This window comes from Cetorhinus maximus, chromosome 1, assembly GCF_964194155.1.
Source record: "Cetorhinus maximus chromosome 1, sCetMax3.hap1.1, whole genome shotgun sequence".
NCBI lineage: Eukaryota > Metazoa > Chordata > Chondrichthyes > Lamniformes > Cetorhinidae > Cetorhinus > Cetorhinus maximus.
Window position 1 is genome coordinate 162,888,670 of NC_135879.1, and position 11,672 is coordinate 162,900,341.

Below are 11,672 nucleotides of genomic sequence, written 5' to 3' on the forward strand. Positions count from 1 at the left end.
GCTTCCATAGCCAGAGGATTCGAGCACAGGAGCAGGGATGTCTTACTGCAATTGTACAGGGCCTTGGTGAGACCACACCTGGAATATTGTGTGCAGTTTTGGTCTCCTTATCTGAGGAAGGATGTACTTGCTATAGAGGAAGTGCAGCAAAGGTTTACCCGACTGATTCCTGGGATGGCGGGACTGACATATGAGGAGAGATTGAGTCGATTAGGATTATATTCGCTGGAGTTCAGAAGAATGAGGAGGATCTCATAGAAACCTATAAAATTCTAACAGGACTAGACAGGGTAGATACAGGAAGGATGTTCCCGATGGTGGGGGAGTCCAGAACCAGGGGTCACAGTCTAAGGATATGGGGTAGACCATTTAGGACTGAGATGAGGAGAAATTTCTTCACCCAGAGAGTGGTGAGTCTATGGAATTTGTTACCATAGAAAGTAGTTGAGACCAAAACATTGTATGTTTTCAAGAAGGAGTTATATATTGCTCTTTGGGGTGAAAGGGATCAAAGGGTATGGGAAGAAAGCGGGAGCAGGCTATTGAGTTGGGATGATCAGCCATGATCATAATGAATGGCGGAGCAGCCTCGAAGGGCTGAATGACCTACTCCTGCTCTTAGTTTCTATGTTTCAAGCACCAACTAATGTGTTCATATCAAGGGTACTACTAGCATTTGCCAGACAAAGCGGACCTGATAACCAAAAACATAAAACTGGGATAAGTCCTCGAAACACCAAAAAATGAGCACATAAATTGTCTAGACCCTGTTGGTTAGTTTTTGGGGTCATTTTAAATACAGAAGCTGGACCTAAGGAATCAAAGATGATTGATTTTCCAACCTTCAAAGAATGGAATGAGATCATGTCCATTCTTATGAGTCAGCAACAATTATATGGTTATCACTGAAGCAGCATGAATGTTTAGTGTACTGTCATGTCCAGACATGAAAGACATTAATTGTTTAAAGCAATCCTTACTTTCTGCTTATTTAAAGATGGACTTTGCTGGACCGAAAACATGGCTGCTACAGGTCACATATTTGCAAGTTGGCTACAGTTCTGGCATCGTCCAACAGTAATTACAGGACAAAGCTCAAATCTCACCCTTGTGGAATCTCACACCTATCATTGTGTGGACCCGCAACAATCAACGAAACAAGGGAGCAGCAGGTGGCCTGACTCCCCAGCCTAGACTTATAACAAAGAGAGAGCCATCGTAATTTGTTACAACTGAGGAGGTGCTAACAGCCACCATCTACTTCCTAAGGTGAACAATGGATTTTGACAAGAGACATCAAAGCTGATTGTTAACACAAAATTGACTCATCAATGGACAACACCACATGACTTAAGATAAAAGCAAAATACTGTGGATGCTGGAAATCTGAAACAAAAACAAAAATTGCTAGAAAAACTCAGCAGGTCTGACAGCATCAGTGGAGAGAAAGACAGACTTAACGTTTCGAGTCCGTAAGATTCTTCTTCAGAGCTAAAGAGAAGTAGAAATGCGGTGAAATATATACTGTTTAAGGGGGGTGGGACAGGTGAAGCTTGATAGAAGGCCAGTGATAGGTGGAGGTAAAGGAGAGATTGCAAAAGATGTCATAAACAAAAGGTCGAAGGGGTGTTGATGGTGGTGATACTGACTAAAGGAGGTGCTAATGGTGACATTAAGAGTAGAAAGCAGGATGACCAAGTGACAGATGGCCCTAGTGGGGGTGGGGTGGGGGTAGGGGACGGTGCGGGAAAAAAGATCAAAATAGGCTAAAAGGTGGGGATAAAACAATGAATGGAAATAAATTTAAAAAATAATAATAAATAGGTGGGAAAAAAATACATATATATAAAAATTACAAAATAAATATTGAAAAAAGGGGATCAAAAAGGGGTGAGGATGGAGGAGAGAGTTCATGATCTGAAGTTGTTGAACTCAATGTTAAGTCTGGAACGCTATAAAGTGCCTAATCGGAAGATGAAGTGCTGTTCCTCCAGTTTGCGTTGAGCTTCACTGGAACATTGCAGCAGGCCAAGGGCGGACATGTGGGCATGACAGCAGGGTGGTGTGTTGAAATGGCAAGGGACAGGAAGGTCTGGGTCATGCTTGCGGACAGACTGAAGGTGTTCCACAAAGTGGTCACCCAGTCTGCGTTTGGTCTCTCCAATGTAGAGGAGACCGCATTGGGAGCAGCGTGACCAAATTGAGGGCAGTGCTTGAAAGGAGTGTTTGGGCCCTTGGACAGTGAGGAGGGGGGAAGTAAAGGGGCAGGTGTTGCATGCCCTAAGCTCCTTTGGCCTTTGAAAAGTTTTAATGTTACATTCCTGGGCTCCTGCAGCTCCTGCTTTCAGCTCGCTAAATCCGCCTGAACATTAACTCCTACGTGAAGGAATCCTCACTGGACTCTGGCATTCACGTGAATTAATATCCATATCTTTGTTTCTTTTTACGTTATTCCTAGCTGTAAAACTTTTCTTTCCTATCTCCTTCTTGTGTGCTTGTGTGTGCGCATGTAGTTGCGATGGTTCTGTTGAAAGGTCATCAACCTGAAATGCTAATTGTTTCTCTTGTCACAGATGCTGCCTGACCTGATGAGTATTTCCAACATTTTCTGCTTTTATTTTAAGCTAAATGATTAAGTATTTTATAATAAAGAAATAAGTTTGTACATTTCCAGTATTTGGAATTTGCCAATTTGCAGCATTCTTTCATCTTGCCTGGTGTGTCAAATCCCATTGGGATTATGTTGTCATTGCATGGGCTCATCCAGATGGGCTGATATAGATGAAATCATTGTACCTGTCTTAGACACTGCTCATCAATTTATTTTTAAAAAATGAAGCAATAAATGATTGCAACAGCTCACAAGTAATGAAAGCTGCTGCTGGCAATTCAACTTGTATTTAAATTGTTTTCTCTCTTTTTCTTACAGCATTCCTTTGATACAACAGACAATTCAAGCGCTGTGTCAAGTAGAAATGTTTCTGGCTGATTGTCAAATTTGCCCATCATTTACAATGGAACACTCTCCCAACCTTGACTTTCTGTGCCAGTGTTCACTGACACATATCTACTTTGTTGGCAAACATTTTGTTCCTCTGATTTTTGAGGTCTTCCATGACTGATCTTTCTCTGTCACCCTCCTTCAATTTGTTATTGAACATATTTACACTGAACTGGCCGTGCCATTTTTTTTCTCAGGCTGCTATAAGCACTGACGGGTTTGAGCTGTCTTCCATTTTACTGTCTTAACAAAGATCCTTGAATCAATAGTGTGCCTCCTAGCTGGTTAACAATTTCATCTCACTTATAATTTAGTGCTAATTCTTGTGTCTAACCTCTCAAGAAATATGTCCAGATAATGATTAAAACTGACTACATTTCTTGAAACAATTTAGAACCTCTACCTGGTTGTGGATAGCTTTTTTATAATGATTCTGAATTTTCCTGCCCAAACTATTACAACTCAGATGGCCAGTTGGTGAAGGATAGAACTGGGGCCAAGTCTTCATACATTGACAATCTTTTATTCACAGAGACACACATTACATGTCATGCACCTCAAGATTCGTTCACCATGGTTTCATCCTGCTCCTATATTCATGGGCACCAGTCAATTAATGTCCACCACCTGATTATAAGAAAACACCCAATTAATATACAATTAACACACAACACAACCTCTTACTACATCTTACTACAAAGTTCTTGATATTAATTAGCTACAAATGCAGTTACAATGTAATGAAAATGGGACAATACATATATTAATTAAATGTGCAATTTACACCTCTACTTCTTCATGGAACCTGGATTTCCCAATGACCTTCCTCTGCCAAGGGCAGAGAGATCACAGAATTTTACAGCAAAGAGGAAGCCCATTTAAAAAAGCAGTCCAATTAGTTTCACTCCCTAATATGAGCCAATTCCAGGAAATCTCTCTGAATCGCTTGGTAGGGATATGTATGATAATCTGGGTTGATACATTCTCCAATTATTTTTCCTCCATCCACTGCTACTAGGGTTCTAAAAGAGACAGCTGCAGAGATAGTGGATGTGTTAGCTATGATTTTCTAGAATTCCTTAAATTCGGGAATGGTCCCATCAGATTGGAAGTTGACAAATGTTACACACTACTTTTCAAGAAAGGAGGGAGGGAAAACAGTGAACTACAGACCAGTTAGCCTAACATCAGTTATTGGGAAAATGCTGGAACTACTACTAAGGAAGGCTTAACAATGCACTTAGAAAAGCCGAGTGTGATTAGAAGTCAACATGTTTTACTGAAGGGAAATCCTGTTTGACAAAATTATTAGAGTTTTTTTGAGGATGTAACTAGTAGGATAGATAAAGGGGAACCAGTAGATGTAGTATACCTGGAATTCCAAAAGGCATTCGAAAAGGTGCCACACAAGAGGTTAATAGACAAAATAAGGGCTCATGGAATTGGGGGTAGTATATTAGCATGGGTAGAGGATTGGTTAACAGATAGGAAGCAGAGATTGGGCATAAACGGGGCTTTTTCAAGTTGGCAGTGAATAGTGGAGTACCGCAGGGATCAGTGCTGGGGCCACAGCTATTTATAATCTATATTAATGACTTAGATGAAAAGAGTGTAATGTATCTTGGTTTGCTGATGGTACCAAGCCAGGTGGAAAGGTAAGCTGTAGGGAGGACACAGAAAGGCTGCAACAGAGTTTTTGGCAGATTAAGTGAATGGGCAACAAGATAGCAGATAGAGTATAATGCAGGGAAGTGTGAAGTTATTCACTTTGGTTGTAAGAATAAAAAAAGCAGAATATACATTTTAAAAGTGTAAAACCTTTAAGTGTTGACATTTGAAGAGACTTAGGTGTACTTGGACAAGGAATGCGGAAGATTAGCATGCAGGTACAGCAATTAGTAAGGCAAATGGAATGTTGGCTTTATTGCAAAGGGATTGGAGTACAAGAGTAAAGAAGCCTTGCTACCAATTGAACAGTGTTTTGGTGAGACCACATCTGGAATAGTGTGTGCAGTTCCAGTCTCACACTTAAGAAAGGCTATATTTGCATTGGAGGCCATATGGCGAAGGTTCACTAAATTGGTCCCTGGGATGAGGGGGTTGTCTTATGAGGCTAAGTAAATTGGGCTTATATTCTCTGTAGTTTATAAGAATGAGAGGCATTCTCAGGTGTTCCTCAGGGTAGTGTCCTCGGCCGAACCATCTTCAGCTGCTTCATCATTGACCTTCTATCATAAGGTCAGAAGTGGGGATGTTCGCTGATGATTGCACAATGTTCAGCAACATACACAACTCCTCAGATGCTGAAGCAGTCCATGTCCAAATGCAGCAAAACCTGGACAATATCCAGGCTTAGGCTGACAAATGGCAAGTAACATTCGTGCCACACAAGTGCCAGGCAATGACAATCTCCAACAAGAGAAAATCTAATCTTCACCTTTGACATTCAGTGGCATTACCATCACTGTATCCCCCACTATCAATATCCTGGGGGTTACCATTGACCAGAAACTGAACCGGACTAGCCATATAAATACTGTGGCTACAAGAGCAGGTCAGAGGCTAAGAATCCTGCAATGAGTAACTCACCTCCTGACTCCCCAAAGCCTGTCCACCATTTTCAAGGCACAATTCAGGAGTGTGATGGAATACTCCCCACTTACCTGGATGAGTGCAGCTCCCACAACATTCAAGAAGCTTGACACCACCTTGGACAAAGCAGGCCACTTGATTGGCACCACATCCACAAACATCTACTCCCTCCACCACCAATACACAGTAGCAGCAGTGTGTACCATCTATAAGATGCATTGCAGGAATTTACCAAGGCTCCTTAGACATCACCTTCCAAACCCACGACCACTACCATCGAGAAGGGCAGCAGATAGATAGGAACACCACCATCTGGAAGTTCCCCTCCAAGCCACTCACCATCCTGACTTGGAAATGTATCGCTGTTCCTTCACTGTCGCTGGGTCAAAATCCTGGAACTCCCTTCCTAACAGCACTGTTGGTAAATCTACACCACATGGACTGCAATGGTTCAAGAAGGCAGCTCACCACCACCATCTCAAGGGCAACTAGGGATGGGCAATAATTGCTGGCCCAGCCAGCGAAGCCCACATCCGGTGAGTGAATAAAAAAAATTGAAATCTACAAGATTTTGAAGGAACTTGATCGGCTAGATGCTGAGAGATTGTCTGACCAGCGGAAACAATCTAAAACACAGGGGCACAGTTTCAGGGTAAGAGGCTGATCATTTTGGACTGAGATGAGGAAAAATTACTTCACTCAAAGAGTTGTGAATTTTTGGAATTCTTTACCCCAGAGGGTTGTGGATGCTCCATCACTGAATACATTTAAGGCTGGGATAGACAGATTATTGGTCTCTCAGGGAATCAAGGGATATGGGGAGTGTGCAGGAAAATAGAGTTGAAGCCCAAGCTTAGCCTTGATTGTATTGAATGGCGGAACAAGCCTGATGTACCATGTTGTCTACTCCTGCTCCTATTTCTTGTGTTTTTCCATTTTTCAAATCCCCAGACAAAAGGCGTCACCAAGTGAGAGACTGACTGGATATTGCCCACAGCCGACTGATCTGTGGTACTTTGCATCAGTGTATTTATGTATTCAGCCACTAAGGCCACTCATGTGTTGCTTTTAAAAGCGAAATACATTGAACAAATTCACTGAGGAATATTTACATCTTGAAAAACCTGAAGAATAGAATCATGTTTTTTGCAGATGCCCGGTGTCTCTGAACAATGCTGTATTCATGATACATTCAGTGACACTGTACTAAGCCATCCCATGAGAACCCTTTGAAGATAATGAATCAGAAGTTGGCTCTGCAAGTGGAAGCCTGTTGTCTCACTGAAATCAGACACTTCTCCATTCCAGAAAGAATGTTTACTAGTATGCCAGAGTTATTTAACTTTGACAGAAAGCATGTACATCTTTCATTAGCTGAATTTTAAACAGTATAACAGTCCAACAAAATTCAAACATCAAGGGCTTGATTTTTAGGTCTCGCTGGGATCAGTAACAAAGGTGGCAGTGAGCCAGTTCCCCCAACTCCATCCCTCCCCTGAGCTATTTTCGTGGAGGCAGTTGGTGGGTGAGGGAAGCGGCAGGGCTTCCCACCCACATGCGGTAGGTAGCTGATCCAAGTAATTAAGGGCTTTTAAGGCCAATTTAAGGAATTTCCCAGTTAGCCTCTAGCTTCCTGCAGGCACAGGGGCCAGTATAACTGCCTGGAGGCGGCCTCCCAACAGTGGACTGGGGGGTCCAATACTCCAAGCAGGCTTAGAGGCACTCCCCATTTACCTGGGTACAGCTGCAGGCCAGCCTGCAGAGGGGCAAGCAAAAGCCATTTTTTTTGGTTTACAATTAAAAAGCTGGAGATTGGGTACCTACATTTTGAAATGACCTCTCCCTCAATTAGACTTCCATCGCACCCTTTTTTAAATTCATTCACGGGATGTGGGCTTCGCTGGTTGGGCCAACATTTATTGACCATACTTAGTTGCCCTTGAGAAGGCGGTGGTAAGCTGACTTCTTGAACTGCTGCAGTCCTTGTGGTGTAGGTACACAGTGCTGTTAGGGAGGGAGTTCCAGGATTTTGACCCAGCAACTGTGAAGGAACGGCGATATATTTCTAAGTCTATATCTTAGAAATAGGATGGTGAGTGGCTTTGAGGGGAACCTCCAGGTGGTGGTGTTCCCAACTATCTGCTGCCCTTGTCCTTCTAGATGATAGTAGTCATGGGTTTGGAAGGTGCTGTCTAAGGAGCCTTGGTGAATTCCTGCAGTGCACCTTGTAGATGGTACACGCTGCTGCTCCTGTGCATCGGTGGTGGAGGGAGTGAATGTTTGCGGATGTGGTGCCAATCAAGCAGGCTGCTTTGTCCTGGATGGTGTCAAGCTTCTCGAGTGTTGTGGGAGCTGCACTCATCCAGGCAAGTGGGGAGTATTCCATCACACTCCTGAATTGTGCCTTGTAGATTTTGGACAAGCTTTGGGGAGTCAAGAGATGAGTTATTCATTGCAGGATTCCCTGCCCCTGACCTGTTCTTATAACCACAGTACTTATCTGGCTGGTTAAGTTCAGTTTCTGGTCAATGGTAACCCCCAGAATGTTGACAGCGCAGAATTCAGTGATAGTAATGTCATTGAACGTCAAGGTGCGATGGTTAGATTCTCTCTAGTCATTGCCTGGCACTTGTGTGTCGTAGATGTTACTTGCCAGTTGTCAGCCCAAGCCTGGAAATTGTCCGGGTCTTGCTGCATTTGCACATGGACTGCTTCAGTATCTGAGGAGTAGTGAATGGTGCTGAACATTGTGCAATCATCAGTGAACAACCCCACTTCTGACCTTATGATGGAAGGAAGGTCATTGATGAAGCAGCTGAGGATGGTTGGGTCTAGGACACTACCCTGAGGAACTCCTGCAGTGATGTCCTGGAGCTAAGAGGACTGACCTCCAACAACCGCAACCATCTTCCTTTTGCTAGGTATGACTCCAACCAGTGGATAGTTTTCCTCCTATTCCCATTGACTCCAGTTTTGCTAGAGCTCCTTGATGCCACACTCGGTCAAATGCTGCCTTGATGTCAAGGGCAGTCACTCTTTCCTCACCTCTGGAGTTCAGCTCTTTTGTCCATGTTTGAACTAAGGCTTTAATGAGGCCAGGAGCTGAGTGGCCCTGGCAGAACCCAAACTGGGCATCAGTGAGTAGGTTATTGCTAAACAAGTGCCGTTTGATAGCACTGTTGATGACCCCTTCCATCACTTTACTGATGATCGAGAGTAGACTGATGGAGTGGGAATTGGCCGGGTTGTATTTGTCCTGCTTTTTGTGTACAGGACATACCTGGGCAATTTTCCGCATAGCCGAGGAGTCAGTCTCCAGAGGAGATGAGGCCAGATGGACATGTGAGGGTATGTGTATGTGAGAATGGGTGGTAATGTCCCTTGAGCTGGCAATGAGTGAGATGCCAGTGAATATGTGATGGATTTGAGTGTGTGAGTTTCGAGTGATGAGATGGTTGCCATAATCTTGCTGCATGGATGAGATCATTCATCCTCTATCTGCAATGGATGGCCAACCTCTTCTGTGCAACTTTGGCACTGATCACCACTGCCATCGCCTACCAAGCCGGAGCGATAATGTTGCTGCCCCTCCTGCGGACATAGCTGGTGTAGAGGATATCACAGCGGCCTCCACGGTGTCCGAAAGGTTCTTGAGTGCTGCAATCTTCTTGCCCTTCAGGGCCATGTCTTCTTTCCTGCAGTCCTGGGCCGGAAGCAGTGAGGGCGGCTGCACTTTAAACGTGGTGCCTGGCATGATGAAGCGGTGAGGTGACGGTGTACAGGCAAATCGGAGCCCGCCCACCATCACAACGGTGTGTATCCCGGAAATGCATAATTAATGCGGCAGTGTTGGGACGATATGCCGTGAAAAACCGCCATCACAGCCACTGGGAAAAAAGGTGATTTTCTCGCCCACTGCCGCACTTCGTGCAAATCTAGGATGATTCCACCCAGCATGTGTTTCTGACCCAGATTTGAGACTGACGGTGGGATTCAGAAGCCTGCAGGAAAAATCCTGCCCCAAGTATGATTTCAGAAGGTTTTTAAAAAAAAGTAGCAGCCAAAATATTAAAATGTCAATTTTGTGATTACAGGGCAAATTTTCAGCTGATGACACATCCACATTCTACCAGGGTGTTTCTTGTCAAGGGCCTGTGAGGGGACTTTCTGAGTGGTGCAATCCCAACGCCAGCTGGGTCCAATGCTGGGAATGTGGAGACCATGGGGTGGAAATCTGAAGTGGGAGGTTAAAGTTGAAGCCAGAGCTCCCTAAAGAGAAAACTACACTTTTGTGAGGGTTGGGTGGTGGGACTGAAATCTATCGATAGCCGTGTACCAGATGATGATCTTGGAGACTGCAAAGACTCAAGGAGGAGGAAAGATGGTTTCCTTACGCAGTAGTTCCAGAAGTCATGCTGTGGGAGGTTGTGTAAAAGTGTTATGCCACTTTTGGCTGTGTGCGACACACTCCTTACAAGAGTTCTGTCAGGCTGAGTGGGATGTGCTGGTGGAGTAGGTTAATGTTGTATCTACTGTTAGGAGATCTTCCTTGCAGATGTAGAAAAGAAGCAACATCTTGAAGAGGTTTGCCAAGATAATTAAATGCTGATGTTATCCCTTTATCCCTGTCAACCAGTTGCATACTTATAACATAGAATCATAGAATGATACAGAATAGAAGGAGGCCTTTTGTCCCATTGTGCCTGTACTGAGACTTTGAAAGAGCTATCCAATTAGTCCCACTCTTTCCCCAAAGCCTTGTTAATTTTTTCTCTTCAAGTATTTTTCTGATTCTCTTTTGAAGTTATGCTTCCACCACCCTTCCAGGCAATGCATTCCAGATCATAACAACTCACTGCATAAAAAAATTCTTCATTTTGTCACCTCTGGTTCTGTTGCCAATTACATTAAACCTGAGTTTTCTGATTACTGACCAATTGGCCATTGGAAAGTTTCTCCTAATTATCAAAACTGTTCATGATTTTGAACACCTCTCTTTAATTTCCCCTTAATTTTCTCTGCTGTAAAGAGAACAACCTCAATTTCTCTATTCTTGCCACATAACTGAAGTCCCTCATCACTGGCACAGTTATAATAAATCTCCCCTATACTCTCTCTAAGGCCATGACATCCTTCTTAAGGTGTAGTGCCCAGAATTAACCACAATGCTCCAGCTGGGGCCTAACCAGTGTTTTATAAAGGTTCAGCATAATTTATTTGCTTTTCTTCTCTATACTTCTACTTGTGAAGCCAAGGATCCATATGCCTCTTTAACAGCCTTCTCAACCTGTCATAACACCTTCCAAGACTTGTGTATGTACACCCCCAGGTCTCTCTGTTCCTGCACCGACTGAAATGAATCATTTTATAATTCCCCGCATTAAATTTCATCTGCCATGTGTCTGCCTATTTCACCAGGCTATGTCTTCCGGTAGTCTGTCACTGTCCACCTCACTGTTTACTACATTTTCAAGTATGAAAACATTGAAATTATACTTCATATACCCAAGTCCAGGTCATTAATATATATCAAAAGGATATATATTAACACCTACACCTGGAGGACTCAACTGCACTCTTGTCTCCAGTGGGAAAAGCAACTGTTAACCACTACTCTCTACTTTTTGTCCTTTAGCCAATTTTATATCCATGCTGCCACTTTCTCTTTAATCACATGCTAACAAGTTTATTATGTGGTACTTTATCAAACACCTTTTGGAAGACCATACACACAATCAGAGTTAGTCAAACATGACTTTGCCTTGAATAAATCCATGCTGGCTTTTACTTATTAACCCATATTTTTCCAAGCGTCAAGTAATTTTGTCCCTGACTGTTTCAAAAAGATACTTTGACTGGCCTGTAGTTATCCAGTTTATCCTTCTCCCCCTTTTTGAACAGCAGTGTAACATTTGCAATCCTCCAATCCTCTGGCACCACTCCCATATTTAAGGAAAATTGAAAGATTGTAGCCAGAGCCTTGGCAATTTCCAACCTAACTTCACACAACAACCTCGGCTGCATCCCATCTTGTCTGGGTGACTTTTCTACTGTGAAGACCTGACAAACTTTTAAGCAC